The following is a 24,185-nucleotide window of genomic DNA, read 5'->3' on the forward strand; positions in this document are numbered from 1 at the left end:
ATATAAAAAATTTCAAAAGTGAAAATGACTTGTGGTTTAAGGGGTAATGTTTAAGTGCAACATCGGCTCCTTAAAGAAAAAGCAAAGTGACAAGATATATCTCCCCTGTAAGAGAGAATTTAGATTTACCATTAACATGAAAATCATGTATCAGACTTTTGCAGGAGACTCTTCAGCATACCTTATCCAGCTCTAATTCGAGTCCAAATGTATTGCTTGGAAGAGACCTGGTGAGTGTACCTCCCCCTCACTTTCCCATATCATGGAAGTACAGATTCGCACATATACATAACATGATGATAGAAAATAAGATATAGTAAATAAGGTTTCTAAATTTCGGTTCTAAATCTCCTTGTCGATACCAGTAGATAAGCATGCAGGCAGTGATACTACTCAAAGAGATGCAGACAGCAAAAAAAATATATTCAACGGTTTTGGAGGTAGTTGAGGGAAAACAAAAGCACTGATCAGCGTTACTAGGATCAATAAAGATGTTAAGCTGCCAAGAACTGAATTGATGATTCGATCCTTGGCAGATGTCTCTCCGAACAGAGGTCTGTTGTCCAGGCCACTTGGGCCGTAGGTCCTGGTGGAAAAATCCTCCATTTCAGGGTTTCTTCACTGTCCCCGAGTCACTCCAAGCCGAGCCAGCATTGCCTCCCTGAGTCCCGGGTCTACTACGACTCGCGGCGCCGCCGGTCACAAAGCGCTCTCGCGGAAGCCCAGGGAGGCCAGAGTCCCGGCGGCGGGGGTGGGCGCTCAGACTCGCAGGACGAGACCGCTTTGCCCGAGCCTCGCTCCCCTCCTCATCGTGAGCAGCTCGGCGTCTCCAGCCGTCCGCACGCTGGGGTGTCCTGGCTGCACTGGAGAGAGCGGGTCCCGGTCCACGCCGGTGCGGGGGTGCGGTGCCAGGCGTCGGGGAGAGAGAGAGAGAGAGACCTTATGCGCGGGCTGCGAGAGTGTTGCTGCGCGGCGGGTCCCCAGTTCCCTCCCACGGCCGGGACCCAGTCCCCTCCCACGGCCGGGACCCGCGGCCACTCCTGATATGCTACTTTTTTAAACAAAAGTAAGAAGCAAACTAGTTTTGCAATTCTCATGGTTTTCACCAAAATTGGGAGATTTAATCAACGTATTGGGTAATTAAGTGATATTTGCCATTAAATAATTATGTAATCTTAGAAGGCAATGCAGAAGAAATCCAAATAGCTGAGTGGCATTGTTAGAATGAATTTTTTTATTTCATCTTTTTAGTTGTATGAACAAGAATTTTCTTAGTTTATATATCTATAAATAATAAACAATATAAACTGCTGAAAACTGTCTCAATCAATATGTAAACATACCTGAACAAATTATAGAATGTACTAGTGTCTTTAAAGAAAACATTTCTAAACAATATTATGTTTGTGTTCAAACGTTATTGAAATGAGTAATACATTTATTCCGATTTCCAAACTGGGAAAGAAGTACATCAAGGCTGTATATTATCACCCTGCTTATTTAAATTATATGCAGAGTACATCATGAGAAACCCTGGGGTAGAGGAAGCACAAGCTGGAATCAATATTGCCAGGAGAAGTATCAACCTCAGACTATGCAGATGACACCACCCTTATGGCAGAAAGAGAAGAAGAACTAAAGAGCCTCTTGATGAAGTGAAAGAGGACAGTGAAAAAGTTGGCTTAAAACTCAACAATCAGGAAACTAATATCATGGCATCTGGTCCCATCACTTCATGGCAAATAGATGAGGAAACAGTGGAAACAGTAGCAGACTTTATTTTTGGGGGCTCCAAAATCACTGCAGATGGTGATTGATTGCAGCCAGGAAATTTAAAGACGCTTGTTCCTTGGAAGAAAAGTTATGACCAACCTAGATGGCATATTCAAAAGCAGAGACATTGCCAACAAAGGTCTGTCTTGTCAAGGCTATGGTTTTTCCAGGAGTCATGTATGGATGTGAGAGTTGGACTGTGAAGAAAGCTGAGCACTGAAGAATTGATGCTTTTGAACTGTGGTGTTGGAGAAGACTCTTGAGAGTCCCTTGGACTGCAAGGAGATCCAACCAGTCCATCCTAAAGGAAATCAGTCTTGAGTATAGATTAGAAGGACTGATGTTGAAGCTGAAACTCCAATACTCCGGCCACCTGATGTGAAGAACTGACTCTTCTGAAAAGACCCTGATGCTGGGAAAGATAGAGGGCAGGAGGAGAAGGGGATGACAGAGGATGAGATTGTTGAATGGCATCACCAACTCAATGGACATGAGTTTGAGTAAAACTCTGGGAGTCTGTGATGGACAGGGAGGCCTGCAATGCTGCAGTCCATGGGGTCGCAAAGAGTTGGACATAGCTGAGCAACTGAACTGAAATGAATACATCTATATTGTTTTTATAAATATCTACTAATTATTTAATTGCAAAGTTTAATTCTTAGAGATTACATTGATACATATATAGGAATAAAACAAATATAAAATTCATTTCTATCTATATATTACTGCAGAAAGTTTAATATGCTAATCAGTGGATTTTAAATTGAGGTCAGAATCTACAGTAATGAAATCTACTGGGAGAAGGTCAGAAGAAGGCAAATTATGAAATGGAGATAACCTTGCTTAATAGATGTGAATATACACAATTGCTATTATTTTCATTTTTTCAAAGGAATATTTTTAAAACAAAATAGACCAGAACAGATCAATGGAACAAAACAGAAAGCCTAGAGATAAATCCACACACCTATGGACACCTTATCTTTGACAAAAGAGGCAAGAATATACAATGGATTAAAGATAATCTTTTTAACAAGTGGTGCTGGGAAAACTGGTCAACCACTTGTAAGAGAATGAAACTAGAACACTTTCTAACACCATTCACAAAAATAAACTCAAAGTGGATTAAAGATCTAAACGTAAGACCAGAAACTATAAAACTCCTAGAGGAGAACATAGGCAAAACACTCTCCGACATAAATCACAGCAGAATCCTCTATGATCCATCTCCCAGAATACTGGCAATAAAAACAAAAATAAACAAATGGGATCTAAATAAAATTAAAAGCTTCTGCACAAGAAAGGAAACTATAAGCAAGGTGAAAAGACAGCCTTCAGAATGGGAGAAAATAATAGCAAATGAAGCAAATGACAAACAACTAATCTCAAAAATATACAAGCAACTCCTGCAGCTCAATTCCAGAAAAATAAACGACCGAGTCAAAAAATGGGCCAGTGAACTAAAGAGACATTTCTCCAAAGAAGACATGTGGATGGCTAACACACACATGAAAAGATGCTCAACATCACTCATTATCAGATAAATGCAAATCAAGACCACAATGAGGTACCATTTCACACCAGTCAGAATGGCTGTGATCCAAAAGTCTACAAGCAATAAATGCTGGAGAGGGTGTGTACAAAAGGGAGCCCTCTTACACTGTTGGTGAGAATGAGGAGAGTGAAAAAGTTGGCTTAAAGCTCAACATTCAGAAAACGAAGATCATGGCATCCGGTCCCATCACTTCATGGGAAATAGATGGGGAAACAGTGGAAACAGTGTCAGACTTTATTTTTGGGGGCTCCAAAATCACTGCAAATGGTGAGTGCAGCCATGAAATTAAAAGACTCTTACTCCTTGGAAGGAAAGGACCAACCTAGATAGCATATTCAAAAGCAGAGACATTACTTTGCCGACTAAGGTCTGTCTAGTCAAGGCTATGGTTTTTCCAGTGGTCATATATGAATGTGAGAGTTGCACTGTGAAGAAGGCTGAGCGCCAAAGAATTGATGCTTTTGAACTGTGGTGTTGGAGAAGACTCTTGAGAGTCCCTTGGACTGCAAGGAGATCCACCCAGTCCATTCTGAAGGAGAACAACCCTGGGATTTCTTTGGAAGGAATGATGCTAAAGCTGAAGCTCCAGTACTTTGGCCACCTCATGTGAAGAGTTGGCTCATTGGAAAAGACTGTGAAGCTGGGAGGGATTGGGGGCAAGAGAAGAAGGGGACGACCAAGGATGAGATGGTTGGATGTCATCACTGACTTAATGGACACGAGTCTGCGTGAACTCCGGGAGTTGGTGATAGACAGGGAGGCCTGGTGCGCTGCGATTCATGGGGTCGCAAAGAGTCAGACACAACTGAGCGACTGAATTGAACTGAACTGAACAGCCATTATGGAGAACAGTGTGGAGATTCCTTAAAAAACTGGAAATAGAATTGCCTTATGACCCAGCAATCCCATTGCTAGGCATACACACCGAGGAAACCAGAATTGAAAGAGACACATGTACCCCAATATTCATCGCAGCACTGTTTATAATAGCCAGGACATGGAAACAACCTAGATGTCCATCAGCTGACGAATGGATAAGAAAGCTGTGGTACATATACACAATGGAGTATTACTCAGCCATTAAAAAGAATACATTTGAATCAGTTCTAATGAGGTGGATGAAACTGGAGCCGATTATATAGAGTGAAGTAAGCCAGAAAGAAAAACACCAAAACAGTATACTAACACATATATGTGGAATTTAGAAAGATGGTAATGATAACCCTGTGTGTGAGACAGCAAAAGAGACACAGATGTATAGAATGGACTTTTGGACTCTGAGGGAGAGGGAGAGGGTGGGATGATGTGGGAGAATGGCATTGAAACATGTATACTATCATGTAAGAAATGAATCGCTAGTCTAGGTTCGATACAGGATACAGGATGCTTGGGGCTGGTGCACGGGGATGACCCAGAGAGATGATATGGGGAGGGTGGTGGGAGGGGGGTTCAGGGTTGGGAACTCGTGTACACCTGGGGTGGATTCACGTCAATGTATGGCAAAACCAATACAGTATTATAAAGTAAAATAAATAAATAAAAAATATATATAAACAATTAAAAAAATAAATAAATAAATAAAATGTTAACTTGGGGAGGGGGGAGACCAGAACAGCTGATTACCAATAAAAACATCTCCCCTCAATGTGTATTTTGCTCCTCAGTGGAAATTGTTTTTAATAATTTGTCTTTATTTTTTATGGTGATTGTAGCTTTAATATTTGTACTATGCTATATAGATTTATAACTTTAGAAATTGTCTACTGGCTTTTGTTTTGATAAATGAATTCTTTTATTTCAAGAATTCACTCTCTCAATTCTTTTCCCTGACCCCCACATGTGAGTGAAAGTCACTCAGTCATGTCCGAATCTTTGTGACCCCACAGATTGTAGCCCACCAGGCTCCTCTGTCCATGGAATTCTCCAGGCAAGAATACTAAAGTGGGTAGCCATTTCCTTCTCTAGGAGACCTTCCCCACCAAGGGATTGAACCTGGGTCTCCTGCCTTGAAGGCAGATTTTTTACCACCTGAGCCACCAGGGAAACCCCCTCATACAAACCTTTATTTCTTATTGTCACAGCCATGTGTGTCCTAATATATATATATATATATATATATATATATATATATATATATACAGTTCAGGACAACGCTCAGTTGTGTCCGACTCTTTGCGACCCCATGAATTGCAGCACACCAGGCCTCCCTGTCCATCACCATCTCCCAGAGTTCACTCAGACTCATGTCCATCGAGTCCGTGATGCCATCCAGCCATCTCATCCTCGGTTGTCCCTTTCTCCTCCTGCCCCCAATCCCTCCCAGCATCAGAGTCTTTTCCAATGAGTCAACTCTTCCCATGAGGTGGCCAAAGGACTGGAGTTTCAGCTTTAGCATCATTCCTTCCAAAGAAATCCCAGGGTTGATCTCCTTCAGAATGGACTGGTTGGATCTCCTTGCAGTCCAAGGGACTCTCAAGAGTCTTCTCCAACACCACAGTTCCAAAGCATCAATTCTTCGGTGCTCAGCCTTCTTCACAGTGCAACTCTCACATCCATACATGACCACAGGAAAAACCATAGCCTTGACTAGACAGACCTTAGTCGGCAAAGTAGTATCTCTGCTTTTGAATATGCCATCTAGGTTGGTCATAACTTTTCTTCCAAGGAGTAAGCGTCTTTTAATTTCATGGCTGCACTTACCATCTGCAGTGATTTTGGAGCCCAAAAAAATAAAGTCTGACACTGTTTCCACTGTTTCCCCATCTATTTCCCATGAAGTGATGGGACCGGATGCCATGATCTTCGTTTTCGGAATGTTGAGCTTTAAGACAACTTTTTCGCTTTCCTCTTTCACTTTCATCAAGAGGCTTTTTAGTTCCTCTTCACTTTCTGCCATAAGGGTGGTGTCATCTGCATATCTGAGGTTGTTGATATTTCTCCTGGCAATCTTGATTCCAGCTTGTGTTTCTTCCAGTCCAGCGTTTCTCATGATGTATTCTGCATAGAAGTTAAATAAGCAGGGTGACAATATACAGCCTTGATGTACTCCTTTTCCTATTTGGAACCACTGTGTTGTTCCATGTCCAGTTCTGACTGTTGCTTCCTGACCTGCATACAGATTTCTCAAGAGGTAGGTTAGGTGGTCTGGTATTCCCATCTCTTTCAGAATTTTCCACAGTTTATTGTGATCCACAGAGTCAAAGGCTTTGGCATAGTCAATAAAGCAGAAATAGACGTTTTTTCTGGAACTCTCTTGCTTTTTGGATGATCCAGCGGATGTTGGCAATTTGATCTCTGGTTCCTCTGCCTTTTCTAAAACCAGTTGAACATCAGGGAGTTCACGGTTCACATATTGCTGAAGCCTGGCTTGGAGAATTTTGAGCATTATTCTACTAGCATGTGAGATGAGTGCAATTGTGCGGTAGTTTGAGCATTCTTTGGCATTGCCTTTCTTTGGGATTGGAATGAAAACTGACCTTTTCCAGTCCTGTGGCCACTGCTGAGTTTTCCAAATTTGCTGGCATAGTGAATGCAGCACTTTCACAGCATCTTTCAGGATTCGAAACAGTTCAACTGGAATTCCATCCCCTCCACTAGCTTTGTTCATAGTGATATTTTCTAAGGCCTACTTGACTTCACATTCCAAGATGTCTGGCTCTAGATTAGTGATCACATCATCATGATTATCTGGGTCGTGAAGATCTTTTTTGTACAGTTCTTCTGTGTATTCCTGCCACCTCTTCTTAATATCTTCTACTTCTGTTAGGTCCATACCATTTCTGTCCTTTATCGAGCCCATCTTTGCATGAAATGTTCCCTTGGTATCTCTAATTTTCTTGAAGAGATCTCTAGTCTTTCCCATTCTCTTGTTTTCCTCGATTTCTTTGCATTGATCGCTGAAGAAGGCTTTCTTATCTCTTCTTGCTATGCTTTGGAACTCTGCATTCAGATGCTTATACCTTTTCTTTTCTCCTTTACTTTTCACTTCTCTCCTTTTCAAAGCTATTTGTAAGGCCTCCTCAGACAGCCATTTTGCTTTTTTGGATTTCTTTCCCACGGGGATGGTCTTGATCCCTGTCTCCTGTACAATGTCATGAACCTCATTCCATAGTTCATCAGGCACTCTATCTATCAGATCTAGGCCCTTAAATCTATTTCTCACTTCCACTGTATAATCATAAGGGATTTGATTCAGGTCATACCTGAATGGTCTAGCAGTTTTCCCTACTTTCTTCAATTTCAGTCTGAATTTGGTAATAAGGAGTTCATGATCTGAGCCACAGTCAGCTCCTGGTCTTGTTTTTGTTGACTGTATCGAGCTTCTCCATCTTTCTCTGCAAAGAATATAATCAATCTGATTTCGGTGTTGACCATCTGGTGATGTCCATGTGTAGAGTCTTGTCTTGTGTTGTTGGAAGAGGGTGTTTGCTATGACCAGTGCATTTTCCTGGCAAAACTCTATTAGTCTTTGCCCTGCTTCATTCCATATTCCAAGGCCAAATTTGCCTGTTAATCCAGGTGTTTCTTGACTTCCTACTTTTGCATTCCAGTCCCCTATAATGAAAAGGGCATATTTTTTTGGGTGGTAGTTCTAAAAGGTCTTGTAGGTCTTCATAAAACCGTTCAACTTCAGCTTCTTCAGCATTACTGGTTGGGGCATAGAATTGGATAACTGTGATATTGAATGGTTTACCTTGGAGACGAACAGAGATCATTCTGTTGTTTCTGAGATTGCATCCCAGTACTGCATTTCAGACTCTTTTGTTGACCATGATGGCTATTCCATTTCTTCTGAGGGATTCCTGCCCACAGTAGTAGATATAATGGTCATCTGAGTTAAATTCACCCATTCCCATCCATTTTAGTTTGCTGATTCCTAGAACGTCGATGTTCACCCTTGCCATCTCTTGTTTGACCACTTCCAATTTGCCTTGATTCATGGACCTGACATTCCAGGTTCCTATGCAATATTGCTCTTTACAGCATCGGATCTTGCTTCTATCACCAGTCACATGCACAACTGGGTATTGTTTTTGTTTTGGCTCCATCCCTTCATTCTTTCTGGAGTTACTTCTCCACTGATCTCCAGTAGCATATTGGGCATCTAATGACCTGGGGAGTTCCTCTTTTGGTATCCTATCATTTTGCCTTTTCATACTGTTCATGGGGTTCTCAAGGCAAGAGTACTGAAGTGATTTGCCAGTCCCTTCTCCAGTGGACCACGTTCTATCAGACCTTTCCACCATGACCCGCCCGTCTTGGGTTGGTTTCACTGAGTTAGACAAGGCCGTGGTCCTAGTGTGACCAGATTGACTAGTTTTCTGTGAGTATGGTTTCAGTGTGTCTGCCCTCTGATGCCCTCTTGCAACACCTACCATCTTACTTGGGTTTCTCTTGCCTTGGGCGTGGGGTATCTCTTCACCGCTGCTTCAGCAAAGCACAGCCGCCGCTCCTTACCTTGGACGAGGGGTATCCTTACCGGCGCCATTCCTGGCCTTCAACGTGGGGTAGCTCCTCTAGGCCTTCCTTCACCTGCGCAGCCACTGCTCCCCGGGTTGCTCCTCCCAGCCACCGGCCCTGGCCTTGTGCATGGGTGGCTCCTCAGGGTCACCACCCCTGGCCTTAGGCATGAGGTGGCTCCTCCCCGCTGCCACCCCTGGCCTCGGGCTCGGGGTGGCTCCTCAGGGTCACCGCCCCTGGCTCGGGTGAGAGGTGGCTTCTCCCGGCTGCCTCTGACCTCGGATGTGGGGTGTCTCCTCCCGGCCGCCCCTGACCTCGGACGCGGGGTAGCTCCCCCCAGCTGCTGCCCCGACCTCGGATGTGGTATGTTTCCTCCTGCCCGACATTGACCTCGGACGTGGGGTAGCTCCTCCAGGCCGCCACTGACCTCGGACACAGGGTAGCTCCTCCCGGCCGCCCCTGACCTCAGACGCTGGGTAGCTCCTCCCGGCCACCACTGACCTCGGACGCAGGGTAGCTCCTCCCAGCCGTTCCTGCGCCGTCGCAGCCTGGCACTCTAGGCTGCTGCCCCTGACCTCGGACATGGGGTAGCTCCTCTCAGCCGCGCTTAGTGCGCAGGCCGGCCCTGCAGCCGCCTGCGCTCAGTGCGCCAGCTGGCCCCCGCAGCCGCCATATATAATGTTTAATTTTGTACTAGAGTGTAGCCAATTAACAATGTTGTGATGGTTTCAGGTGGTCCATAAAGGGACTCAGCCGTACATATACATGTATCCATTTGCCTCCAAAAACTTCTCTCTCATCCAGGCTGCCAATAACATTGAGCAGAGTTCCCTATGCTGTACAGTAGTTCCTTATAACCATGTATCTCAAAATTCTTCACTTCCTCCTATTTCTTCTGTCTTCCCTCCCGCTGTCTCTTAATCTCTGTAATTTGATCCTTTCCTTTTATCTTGATAATATTTCATTATTATGAATACTATGCCTATGCACCATAGCCGTAATTATATCATGATTTTACCCATGGTTGATTTTAAGAGTGAATTTTTAAAATGAATTTATTTATCACATTATTATTGCATAATGATTAATTTCAGTGAAGTGACTGCAAATCTTTCCCTGCATCCCCACTAAGCAATTCAAAAGACAACATTCTTAACATAAATTTCAGATTGAATACTATTACCATGTCTCACACATGCCGAATTTGTCTTTGCCCCACATTTGGAAAAGGTATTCCTGTATTTGCTTTTGCTCTTGATTGTTTAGTTCCCATTCTTCTTTAATTATTTTTAAAAATATAATAATCTCCATATTTTTGGATTGTCTTATTGCATATTCTGTGGAGTGTCCTGTTCTCTCACTCTCCTCCTTCTCAGGGTTCCTAGTCCTCCAAGCTCATCTTGCACTAGCATTTTGCAAAAACTGTTGCAATAATCAGTCTGGAACATGTTACTGCTCTTGAGAGGATTGTGCGCTGTTAGCCAGATTCCATTTGTCAGGTTTTAGTCACTGCTTTCTTTTGCTGGCTCATTATTTTTCAGATAGTACTATGTTTGTGAATCAGTCATTGTGGATATATCTGATGATGAGGGAGGTCTGATTCAGGCTATCAGGATAAAGAATCTTTGGCTGTGAAACACTCCCAAAAGTCAATGTGCATCAAATTTCTGGGACTGGATCAGTGGATCAGAAACTGAGAACATGAAGTTATTCTTATTCAGGAGAGATGAAAACCAAATATTTGACATACTTCTCATTGTCAAATTTGTCAAGGGAGTCAGAAGTTGAAAATGAGGAACATATTATGAAGAAATTGAAAAGAAAGGGGAAATTTAAAAGGAACTGAAACCTTTGAAATTGAAGAGTAAGTAACCTCTGACTTTTAGATTTCAGAAACTGAAAAAGTTAGTATGTATTACAGTATTAAATTAGCATGTTTTCATAGGATAATATTTTTGTCATTGCTATTCTCTGGTTGTTTTAAATGACAACCCCACAGAGAAGTCTTCCATAAATCCTCTATTTAGCATAAGCCTCCTCTCCTTTCTCTGTCACACTTTCTTCTACCTTACTTTATTTCTATTCTAGTTTTTTTGACTACCTTATATTATATTGCTTATACATGGGTACTGTAAAAAATATCAATATAAGCTATATATTTACAAGTAAATACATGAAGCATAGAATGTAAACTACCTTAAGAAAATAAATGCTTCTATCAGATGCTCTGGAATATTGCTTACCTTACAGTGGGTACTCAGTCTGTTGAATAAAGGAAAGAATAAATGGATGAATAAACTAATGTTTCTGAATGACCAAGGAAAACTATTTATTAAATTTTTCAAAGTTACATAGGCAGATCTTGTTTAGGCTCTAAGTTGTGCCTGACCCTTTGCAGCCCTATGGACAGTAGCTGCTCTGTCCATGGGAATTCCCAAGCAAGCTTACTGAATTGGGTTGCCATTTCCTATGCCAGGAGGTCTTCCCAATCCAGGGATCAAATTTGCATCTCCTACTTGGCAGGCAGATTTTTTTTTACCGCTGAGTGACCTGGAAATCGGCAGAACCCACTTATAAAATAAAATACATTGCATTTGTATTTATGTAGGGAAAGTTTCTTATGATATGATTAGACTAGGATGGATATTTTTATATCGGAGAAGAGATTTGATCCTTTGAAAATTTAGGAAGTCAACTACTATTCAAGTTTTTGGTCAGTTAGAATAGTGAATGAGTTCTTCTCAGGTAGTAGGCTTTGTTCTTATTCAGTTGCTCAGTCATGTCTGACTCTTTGAGACCCCATGGTTTGAAGCACATCAGGCTTCCCTATCTTTCACTACCTCCTGGAGTTTGCTCAAACTCATGTCCATTGAATCAATGATGCCGTCCACCCAGCTCATCCTTTGTCACCTCCTTTTTCACTTGCCCTCAATCTTTCCCAGCATCAGGATATTTTCCAATGAGTTGGGTCTTTGCATCAGGTGGTCAAAGTATTGGAGTTTCAGCTTCAGCATCAGTCCTTTCAATGAATATTCAGGGCTTATTTCCTTTAAGATTGACTGGTTTTATGTCCTTGCTGTCCAACGACTCTCAAGAGCCTTCTCCAACATCACAGTTCTAAAGCATTAATTCTTCAGCACTCAGCCTTCTTTATGGTCCAACTCTCACATCCATACATGACTACTGAAAAAACCACAGCTTTGACTATACTTGAGAATGTACATTTAGAAGGATGGTGAAAACATCTATTGCTCCAGAGTGAATTCAGGCCAGTGAAAATTCTGGTCTTCAGGGTAAGAGTTTTTGGGCTTTCCCTTTATATCAAGGTTTACATATCAGAACATGGTTTTCATATATACACTTACATATATATGTACATGTGCAAATATTGTCTTTCTCAACAATACATGAAATATTCCTTAACTTCTACTTTTATAGTGTTTTTATCTACTCCAGACTTCATACTCCTTAAACATGTTTTCTGTTAAGAAGAGAGGTGCAAAATATCAACTTGGCTTCTGATCTCATAATCTAAATGGTCAAGAATGTCAACTTTTTCTTTTGTTCAATATTTAACTCTTTAATCATTTCTCACATGTATAAACTGACAACATGATGAGCATGCAAGTGCATAGATCGTTGTCTAATCTCTGCATCTTCTAAACAATGAGACTACTGGCTCAAAGCAAATGTATGTTTTAAGATCTCAGAGAAGCATTATATTCACTCTTGGAAGGAGAGGTAGAATAACAACATCATATGCATTTAGAAAAACAGTTAAAAACTTTAGGTTCATCTGTTCAGTTCAGTTCAGTCACTCAGTCGTGTTCAACTCTTTGCGACCCCATGAACCACAGCATGCCTGGCTTCCCTGTCCATCACCAACTCCCGGAGTTCACCCAAACCCATGTCCATTGAGTCGGTGATGCCATCCAACCATCTCATCCTCTGTCGTTTCCCGGGAGCCAGCGTGAGGAACTCCGCCCATGGCAAAGGTCATGAGGAAGGAGGCTTGGCATACACAAAGGTATGATCAAGCCTCAGGAAACCCCCTGTTCCAGAGCATCTACCCCAAAACCAGAGTCTGTTTTATGCTCTCACCTACACCTCTGACTTTACGGGGGGCTCTCCCCCATAATCGTCTCTCTTGGAGAAGGAGTAAACGTGCAGCTCCAAGGCAATAAAAATTCTTGGGCGTGACAAGAGTGTTTCAGCTTACGGACTCCTCTGAAAGTTATCTAGCCCACCTGTATAGGTTCGTCCGGCCACATGTGATTGTTTACAGCCTCCCAATCTAATAGGCACGAGATGTTTTAGACTTACTAAAGGCAAATTCTTTTGGGGAGTTAGAAATTATTGGTAGAGTGGGTTGGTTAGGAATTATATTGGTGAAGGGTTTTTCATTTGTTGTGTCAATAACTGCTGCTAATTCCCTGCTCTGGGTGGGACAAGGATGTCTCAGGTCAAACCTCTCTGCTGACAGACTAGCTTGTGTGACAGGATTATCCATACTCCTGCCACATGATTGTTTACTACCTCTCAACCATAAACAGCACAGAGAGTTTTGGAGTATTTTGAGAGTCTTAATTAGCATAGGGCTTTTTCTTCTTGTTGAGTCAATGATTGCCACCAGACCTCCATATCCTTAGGCACCTGGGAATATATTAATCAATGTATTTGGAATATAGCAAAGGAAATATAGTAGTTTTTGATGTTAGCAATACTAGACTTTTTGAGTTAATGGATTTTCTCTTTTGTAATAGATCACTGTACTTTGTTATAAATCACTGTGTCCTTGTTATGTAAAAATGTAACTTTATCACTATCTTAAGACTAAATAGATCTTAAGGGGAACATTGGTGAAAAGATTTTCATTTGTTGGGCTGATGTTTGCTGTTAAATCTCCATGTTCCCTACCCTTATAATGAATATAACTAACATATAGGAGAAATAAGTATTAACCTTTAAGCATATAGGAGAAATAAGTATTAACCTTTAAGATTAATCCTGTTAACCTTGGGTTAAATAAATTCCTTTCTTGATTGTAACTCACTACACCCTCACCCTATAGGAATGCAACTTTATTTGGAGGGTGGTTCCTGGTTTAAGAGAAAACACCCTTGGAAGAAATAAGTTTTTTGGTTATCAGAAAGAAAGGATCATAAAATGTCAGCAGGTCTCACTCATGGCCAGAAGATGATGTACCTTTTTTCTACATTTATGTGAAGCACCTGGTTTTGATAAAGGTCAGGAATGCTGACCCCCGCGTGACTCTGTATTCATCCCTATGTGTAACAAGAGGTATATAAGCAAACCCCAAAATAAAGAAATCGGATCAGTTTCCGGAAAGACTGATTCCCCCATGCCACTTCTTTCTTGCTCCCGTTTTTCTGACTGAATTCCCATCTGGAGCGTGGATGCTATTCCACGTAATCCAAGTTATTCAGCCTCTTTTTCTCCACTAATCTTCCTACTACACTATCCATTTCTAATCTCTCTATATCTGTGATTAAATATGTATTTTTCCAAAGATGCCAACTCCATCCCCACCTTCGAATCACCCTGGATCCACCGGGGCTGGACCCCGGCAGTCGTCCCCTTCTCCTCCTGGCCTCAATCTTTCCCAGCATCAAAGTCTTTTCAAATGAGTCAGCTCTTCACATCAGGTGGCCAAAGTATTGGGGTTTCAGCTTCAACATCAGTCTTTCCAATGAACACCTAGGACTTATCTCCTTTAGGATGGACTGGTTGGATCTCCTTGCAGTCCAAGGGACTCTCAAGACCATAGCCTTGACTAGACAGACCTTTGTTGGCAAAGTAATGTCTCTGCTTTTGAATATGCTGTCTAGGTTGGCCATAACTTTTCTTCCAAGCAGTAAGCATCTTTTAATTTCATGGCTGCAATCATCATCTGCAGTGATTTTGGAGCCCAGAAAAATAAAGTCAGCCACTGTCTCCACTGTTTCCCCATCTATTTGCCATGAAATGATGGGACCGGATGCCATGATCTTAGTTTTCTGAATGTTGATCTTTTAGGAAATGAGACAAATGAGACCTAGAGACTTCCCAGCTTACTTAATATTAAATAAAGCACTAAAGTCCATGCTACCTACATATTCCCTCCCCATCCCTGTCTCCACCCCAACTCCTGGTGGAGTTTCTCCCCTCTATCATGAAGAAAAATTTACTGTATTCATACCTTATTGCAATGAGTTCTGAGTATTTCTTATTGGATCTGAACCATTCTGTTTTTTAAAAAGTTCAAACTCTATAGGTTAAAGCAATTTCCTTTTTCCTTGAGTCAATTTTCAGAACACTTTTCTAAATTTACTCCTTACAGTTCTTTTTATTTCTTGTTTTAAATTCTGTGGTAGATATCTTCTGTTCATTGCACAATGCTCCAATTTTTCTTGAAAGTAAATAAAAAGGCGGATGAGGTACAACATTTAGTGTAGTTCATTGTATTCCTTTTCTTCTTGATTTTTGTTTTGATCCAGTAATATTTTGCTTTTAAATGCTCAGGAATCTGAAATCCACAAAAAAATCACATAAAAATGGAATGAAAAATTTTGATTAGAATTAACTCACCTGTAGTTTTCTGGGAGTCAGCAATGGGTTATGTACTTCATGCAATTCTAACAGAGTTCTCACAGGCACATGCTTTCTAAGAACTGATTATACATGCAGAAATAAATACATGTTTATTTGTATTTCCATAAGGTAGTGTTGAGTCTGGAGATCCAGATGTTTTCCCCTCTAGATGAAAAATAAAAGATTGTTTATGTTTAAAACCCACATTTTTCTCTTAGTCATTTCTTCAATTTGGTGTTTTAGTGGAGGAAGTTAGAAAAAGTGAGATAAGAGGGATGTACAGAGGTGAGAATAGTACAGTTATGAAATTCTCAGGGGAACAGTTCTGTTTTCTGACACCACTTCTTTTGCTTGGTCTTTACAAAGATAGATCAGTCAACTCAGTCCCTGCATGCACAGGCCATCTAAGAGTGGCTTCTGCGAGTTCAAGGTGATTGATAGGCACAGCACACTGGGTGACTGAACTGTGCTTTGCTCAATAATGTCTGAAGAAGTGACCTATGCAACTCTCAAATTTTCAAATCCTAAGACAAAGGAACCCCAGGAAAGCCACAGTCTCAAGAGAACAGGTAAGATTCTCCTCGAGGATCAAAAAGACCAGAGAAGAGGTTATCAGCTATACTGGTGGATTCTCCTGTCTTCAATTCAAGGCTGTTAGTCCCTTCTGAGATTTAAATTCTGGAGAACTAGTCCATATATCAGTCACTATGCCAGAGCCTAGTTACGTCTATCTTATTTAGTTTGAAACATCATCATTGGGGCTTCCTGATGGCTCAATGGTAGAGAATCAGTCTGCCAGTGCAGGAGACTCAGGAGACATGGGTTTGATCTCTGCATTGGAAAAATCTCCTGGAGAAGGAAATGGCAACCCACTCCACTGTTATTCCCTGGGAAATCCCAAGGACAGGAGAGCCTGCTGGGCTATAGTCCATGGGGTCGCATGAAAGTCAGACTTGGTTTGATGAATATACAATGACAACAACAAAGTTCATCATAGTATGTGAAGAAAGACTGTGGTCTAAACCTCTGGAAATTCAGATTGCTGTTGCCACCAAAATAACATTTCTTATATTTTTTAGACATTTTAGGATGACTTTACATACAGGCTATTAGAGGAAGAAAAAGACAGCAATAGTGTGAACATAGCTATCCAATATTTTTATTTAATTGCTATAAGATAAGAAATAGGTATATGCTATGAGTTTCATAGGATCATGGGACACCCAGTCAGTGATTATGCATTAAACATTTATTTCTTTCTGAAAAAGAGTAAGACTGAAGGCTCCTTATCTCAGCACAATAGAACTGCAGTCTTCTTTATCGAGCAATTTAATTCCCAGACAGTTAATAACAATGAAGCAGTAGGAAGATATTTTTTTGAAACATGAAAGTCATATTCACTGAAATTTCTTATTGCTATGAGATATTTTATATTTAAATAATGCAGTAAAAGCCCTCTATGTGAACAAATCTCTGAGTAGAGAGGCATCAGGTTAGTGGATCATGTGTTTGGGACTAGTTTCCCTCCAAAGAGTCATTTTCTCTGTCCCTATAACATCTGATGAAAGAACTGCATGTATTTGGGGGAAATACTCTGTCTTCATCATACAACAAACACCATAGACCACTATGGTGGTATCTATAAAACTGGAGATGCAAATTTATGTTCTGCAGTGCTGTTCTAAGTCGCTTCAGTCGTGTCTGATTCTTTGCAACCCTATGGACTCTAGCATGCCAGGCTCCTCTGTTCGTGGGATTTTCCAGGCAAGAGAACTGGAGAGGGTTGACATGCCCTCCTTCAAGAGGATCTTCCCAACCCAGGGATCGAACCCACTTCTCTTATGTCTCCTGCATTGGCAGGTGGGTGTTTTACCATTAATGCCACCTGGGAAGCCCTTATGTTCTGCTACATAATTTCTAATGTGTATTTCCTTATGTAACAATTTTATCCTTTTCTATATATCTGAGTAAACAGAGGATTAGGTGCTTGGATGGCCTCACTGACTCAATGGACATGAGTTTGAGTAAGCTCTAGGAGTTGGTGGTGGACAAAGAAGCCTGGCATGCTGCAGTCCATGGGGTCACAACTGAGTGACTGAACTGAACTGAAACTGTTTCAATTTTATTTTTATAAAAGGTCACATCATGTTTGTCTATTGGAAAAATCTATCATCAGAATCAGAATCAAGCCACGAACACAGGACTACCTGCATAATTAGAAGGCAAAAAAGATTTTAGAGAAAAGAATGATTTTCTAAAAATATTGCCACTGTTTATCTTTCCTGAAAAAGATAGCCATGAAACTCCTGACTTGGAGCTGGGCGGTGAAGCTGAAACTGGAGCAGGGAGCATCAGGGGCACAGCTGAGGCGACTGAGAGCAGAGCTATGAGAGGTGAGACCTACTGGAGCAAGGAGAAAAGTAAGAAGGACCTAGTGGGAGATGTTGCAGCAGAAAAAATAAAGATTTCCTTTGAAAAGAAAAGATATTTTCTGTAGAGGTTGTGGAAGAAAGGGAACTCTACTAACTGTGGGTGGGAATGTAAACTGATGCAGCCACTATGGAAAATGGTATGGCAGCTCCTTAAAAACTAAAAATAGGGCTATCATATGATCCAGCAATCCCACTCCTGGACATATATCTGGAGAAAACCATAATTCGAAAAAATATTTGTAACCCCAATGTTCATAGCAATATTTACAATAGTCAAGACATATTAGCAACCTAAATGTCTACTGAAAGATAAATAGATAAAGAAAATATGGTGTATATATATATAATGGAATATTACTAAGCCATAAAAAGGATAAGATATTGCCATTTGCAGCACAATGGATGGACCTAGAGATTATAACACTAAGTGAAGTAAGTCAGACAAAGACATGCACCATATGATATCACCTATACATGGATTCTGAAAATGATACAAAAGGAACTTAGCTACAAAACAGAAACAGACTCACAGCCATGGAAAGCAAACTTATGGCTACCAAAGGAGAAAGGGAGGAAAGAATAAATTTGGAATTTAAGACTGACATATGTACACTACTATATATAAATAAGTAACCAATAAGAACCACTGTATAGCACAGGGAATTCTACTCAATATCTTGTAATAACTTATAATGGAAAAGAATCTTAATATCTATTACATGTATATATACACATGTGTGTATATATATATATGAGAAGGCAATGGCACCCCACTCCAGTACTCTTGCCTGGAAATCCCATGGATGGAGGAGCCTGGAAGGCTGGAGTCCATGAGGTCGCTAAGAGTCGGACTCGACTGAGCGACTTCACTTTCACTTTTCACTTTCATGCACTGGAGAAGGAAATGGCAACCCACTCCAGTGTTCTTGCCTGGAGAATCCCAAGGACAGAGAGCCTGGTGGGAGGCTGTCTATGGGGTCTCACAGAGTCCGACACGACTGAAGCGACTTAGCAGCAGCAGCAGCAGCATATATATACACACATATATATATAACCAGAAACTGACACAGCATTGTAAATCAACTATACTTTAACAAAAAATAAAATAAAAGAAATTTTTTGAGAAAAGAAGGAAGACAAACCAAAGGTGATAAACTCATAACCTTTAATTATGGAGAATCAGCTCTTTTTAATTACTTTCTCCATCCATCCCCCCCAAAGTATTCGTGTACTTTTCTGAATCTTTCCAACTTTTATAATATTAAACCTCATTGACTTTTCCCCTTCCATTTTTCATTTTATCCTTTATTATATTTCATGGATGATCTTAAATTATCTTTTTCCATTAAAAATGTATCTGGTATTTTATTTTCAATGAACTTCTGCTATTGTTTTCTAAAGGCTGTTTCTATGGCATTCTGTTCTTGTATGTGGATGCAAAATTGTATCTTACCTCTCTGATGGTTTTAATAATTGTACTTTCAAGTCAACGTTATAATTTAAATACACAATAATATGCCCACTTAAGCATATGGTTGACTGGACTTAAAAAATATATACCCATATAACCAACCAAAATTAAGATTTACAATATTTCTGTCACCCCAAGAAGACAACTTGTGTGCCTCGTCTTATCCTCACCACCAATCTTAGTTTTAGCCCCAGCTAATCAGAATGCTTTACTTTCTGTCATTCTAGACTATTCTGTTAAGTCTAGAGGTTTTATGGAGCAGTAGCAGTGTAGCTGCTCAGTTGTGTCTGACTCTTTGTGACTCCACAGACTCTAGCCTGCCAGCTCCTCTATCCATGGGATTCTCCAGGCAGGAATACTGGAGTGGATTGCTATTTCTTTCTCCAGGGGATCTTCCCAACCCTGGGGACTGAACCTGGTCTCCCACATTGCAGGCAAATTCTTTACCGTCTGAACCACCAGAGAAGAGTTTTTATGTAAATAGTTTCAAATAATATGCAATGATTGACTGTGACTTCTTCTATGCCTGGCTTCTTTCAGTAAACATAATGTTTTTGAGATTCATCTGTGTTCTATGCATTGGCAGTGAATTTCTTTCCATGGCTGAACAATATTCCAGTGTGTGACTACACCATACCTTGTTAGCTCACTTATCTGTAGATGAACATTTCAGTTGCTTCCAGTTTGGAGCTAGTATGAATAAAGCTGATAGATATACAAGTCTTTGTAGAGACCTATTTTTATAAATTTTTGAAGGAAAATAAGAGCAGAAGCCTGGGTTGAATGGCTTATGTTTACTATATAAGAAACTGACAAAATTGTTTTCTACATTTATATACCTCCATGCCTTATAAGGTCTTCCCTGGTGGCTCAAATGGTAAAGAATCTGCATGAAATGAGGGAGACCTGGGTTTGATCCCTAGGTCAGGAAGATCCCCTGGAGAAGGAAATGGCAACCCACTCCTATATTCTTGCCTGGAGAATTCCATGGACAGAGGAGCATGGCGAGCCCATGGGATCGCAAAGAGTCAGACGTGACTGAATGACTAACACAGTCATATAAGAGAGTCTGTTTATTTACAGAGTTTTTGAACTGTTCTCATTGGATTATTTCTGCTTCCCCTAAATTCTTGTTTTCTGTGTTTTCTATTTCAGCCTTATATTGGCTGCTTTCTTCAAATATCAAATGATTCTTGGTTGTCTATACTCACTTAAGTGTGTGGTACTAAACTGATTTAATGAGAGCTTGTGTAGGTGAGATGGGCTTGCTAAATGGTAGCATTCATCAGTCAATTCAGTTCAGTTGCTCAGTCATGTGTAACTCTTTGTGACCCCATGGACTTCAGCATGCCATACTTCCCTGTACATCACAAACTCCTGGAGCTTGCTCAATCTTGTCCATTGAGTCAGTGATACCATCCAACCATCTCATCCTCTGTCATCCCCTTCTCCTCCTGCTTTCAATTTCCCCCAGCATCAGGGTCTTTTTCAGTGAGTCAGTTCATCACATCAGGTGGCCAAAGTATTGGAGCTTCAGTATCAGTTCTTCCAATGAATATTCAGGACTGATTTCCTTAGGATTGACTGGTTAGATCTCCTTGCAGCGAGAGTCTTCTCCAACACCACAGTTCAAGAGCATCAAATCTTAGGTGCTCAACTTTCTTTATAGTTCAACTCTCATATCTATATATGACAACTGGAAAAAACCATAGCTTTGACTAGTTGGACCTTTGTTGGCAAAGTAATGTCTCTGCTTTTTAATATGCTGTCTAAGTGGTCATAGCTTTTCTTTGAAGGAGCAAGTGTCTTTTAATTTCATGGGTGTAGTCACCATCTGCGGTGATTTTGGAGCCCAAGAAATAAAGTCTGTCACTGATTCCATTGTTTCCCAATTTATTTGCTATGAAGTGATGAACTGAAGTAGCATTCATGAACTGAAGCAATTTGCTGAGAAATCCAATTTTTGATATTTGAATTTTTCCCCCCTTCTTGAGCCAGTTGACTATTCTGGAGGTGAATAAATCTTCCAGTACTCCTCCCTGGGCATTCTTCTGTTATAATGGGTAAGAGAGAGTAACTGTTGTACAAAGTGGAGAAAAATATATAGGAGGGAATACCTATATCTTATGTCAACTTTCAGGCATTTTTTTCAGTTTTCAACTCACCCATACCTCCACTTGGAAAGATAAAATACCAGGAGCCTTTGGGGTTCTTACGCGAGAGTCAGCTCACTTTTGTTTCCTCACTACTGACTTTGCTTCAGTTTCTAAGTGCCTACACAGTTAGTAATAGCTTTTGTATCTGTTACCTACCTTCCCAAAGGCCATTTCTGTGGTTTCCTTTCTTTGTTATTATGAATCTATATGCCTTCTTTAACTACTTTCTATATTTTATTGGAGTTTTAAGAGAAAATCAAGGTAAAGGTATGGTGCATCTATAAATGTTCATTTCAGACTGATTTTAATTAGCACTTCAATCAGCTCAAATGTACTTTCATTCTGCCTTTTTTTCCCCCCCATTTCCTATTGGCAAATACGTAAGCCCATGTAAGGAGCTACTGTTGGGGCTAGCAACCAGGCAGCAGCTTGATGGTATGTACTCCAAACCCTTATGGGGTGCCAATGAAGAAAAGATTTGTGTACCATTGCTCTCATTAAGAGCCTGAAGATTCATAAATAAAAGGCTTAGATTCAGGGTTCTCTGGTGCCTAGGAAGGATTCAGTCTCTTGAGATTTATTAGACTCTGTAGAAAAAAGATGGTGCCAACTTCTTATGTGGTCCTGGGAGGACTTGCTTATCTTTCTGGCCTCTGAGGGTTAGTGTGGAAATTAAATAAGAATGCAGAAAAGGTCCTCTATAATCCTAAATCATAGAAAGCCTCAGACTTTGCACCTGAGAAGACAATGGACCAGGTTTCTTCTTCTATGGGGTATAAAATGAAGGACTTGTTTTCTGGCATTCCATTGGCACTTAGTGAAAGAAACACCTGTGCATTCCATCACACATAGATTTGATGCCTCTCAAAGTACTCAAAGTGACTTCTTGGTGGCTCAGACAGTAAAGTGTCTGCCTACAATGTGGGAGACCCGGGTTCGATCCCTGGGTGGGGACTATCCTCTGGAGAAGGAAATGGCAAACCACTTCAGTACTCTTGCCTGGAAAATCCCATGGATGGAGGAGCCTGGTAGGCTACAGTCTATGGGGTCACAAAGAGTCAGACACAACTGAGTGACTTCACACACACAAAGTACTCAAAATCTTGTTATCAAATCTTAAACGTCAGTAAAGCCAAGGGAAAACAAATAAAAGTTACTAAATTTATGGAACACAGAACCATAGGAAACCCAGAACGAGAGGAAAAGGAAAAACCCAACAAGCAGCTCCAAGTAAAACAGAATCCCTACAAAAGAAAGATAACCGAAATAATTTATGATATTAAATTATCGCACTAAAAATTTTCAATTTGAAAAAACATGACTTTAATGGAAAGAATGATCATTAAGGCCCAGTTGCAGGTCCTAGAAGATCATACAGAAAAAATAAAATAAAGACACATGAAAATCATGATGACTTGGATAATAAAACCAAGTAATCTAAAATGTAAATAATAAGATTCCATAAACAACAAAAGGAATAGATATAAGCAAGGAAGTAATTAAAGTAACCAGTTACTATTTAGTATTCAGTAGATATGGAAAGAAAATATCTGCAATTCAGTTCAGTTCAGTTCAGTTCAGTTCAGTTGCTCAGTTGTGTTCAATTCTTTGCAACCCCATGAATCACAGCATGCCAGGACTCCCTGTCCATCACCAACTCCCGGAGTTCACTCAGACTCATGTCCATTGAGTCAGTGAAGCCATCCAACCGTCTCATCCTCTGTCGTCCCCTTCTCCTCCTGCCCCCAATCCCTTCCAGCATCAGGGTCTTTTCCAAAGAGTCAACTCTTCACAGGAGGTGGCCAAAGTATTGGAGCTTCAGCTTTAGCATCTTTCCTTCTAATGAACACCCAGGACTGATCTCCTTTAGGAGGGACTGATTGGACCTCCTTGCAGTCCAAGAGACTTTCAAGAGTCTTCTCCAACACCACAGTTCAAAAGCATCAATTCTTTGGTGCTCAGCTTTCCTTATAGTCCAACTCTCACATCCATACATGACCACTGGAGAAACCATAGCCTTGACTAGATGGACCATTGTTGGCAAAGTAATATCTCTGCTTTTCAATATGCTATCTAGGTTGGTCATAACTTTTCTTCCCAGGAATAAGCATCTTTTAATTTCATGGTTGCAGTCACCACCTGCAGTGATTTTGGAGCCCCCCAAAATAAATTCAGACACTGTTTCCACTGTTTCCCCATCTATTTCCCATGAAGTGATGGGACCAGATGCCATGATCTTCGTTTTCTGAATGTTGAGTTTTAAGCCAACTTTTTCACTCTCCTTTTTCACTTTCATCAAGAGGCTTTTTAGTTCCTCTTCACTTTCTGCCATAAGGGTGATGTCATCTGCATATTGGAGGTTATTGATATTTCTCCCGGCAATCTTGATTCCAGCTTGTGCTTCTTCCAGCCCAGCGTTTCTCATGATGTACTCTTCATATAAGTTAAATAAGCAGGGTGACAATATACAGCCCTGATGTACTCCTTTTCCTATCTGGAACCAGTGTGTTGTTCCATGTCCAGTTCTAACTGTTGCTTCCTGACCTGTCTACAAATTTCTCAGGAGGCAGGTCAGGTGGTCTGGTATTCCCATCTTTCTCAGAATTTTCCACAATTTATTGTGATCCACACAGTCAAATGCTTTGGCATAGTCAAAAAAGAAGAAATAGATGTTTTTTTTTTTTTTTTTCTGGAACTCTCTTGCTTTTTCCATGATCCAGCGGATGTTGGCAATTTGATCTCTGGTT

At 40.7% G+C, this 24,185-nt stretch overlaps 1 pseudogene; it reads right to left on the reverse strand.

Moving 5' to 3' along the window:
- Positions 1 to 247: 247 nt before the first annotated feature.
- Positions 248 to 606, reverse strand: LOC138077665 (transmembrane protein 243-like; annotated as a pseudogene).
- Positions 607 to 24,185: the final 23,579 nt, after the last annotated feature.

The sequence above is a fragment of the Capricornis sumatraensis genome, chromosome 4 (genome assembly GCF_032405125.1).
Source record: "Capricornis sumatraensis isolate serow.1 chromosome 4, serow.2, whole genome shotgun sequence".
NCBI classification, from domain to species: Eukaryota; Metazoa; Chordata; class Mammalia; order Artiodactyla; family Bovidae; genus Capricornis; species Capricornis sumatraensis.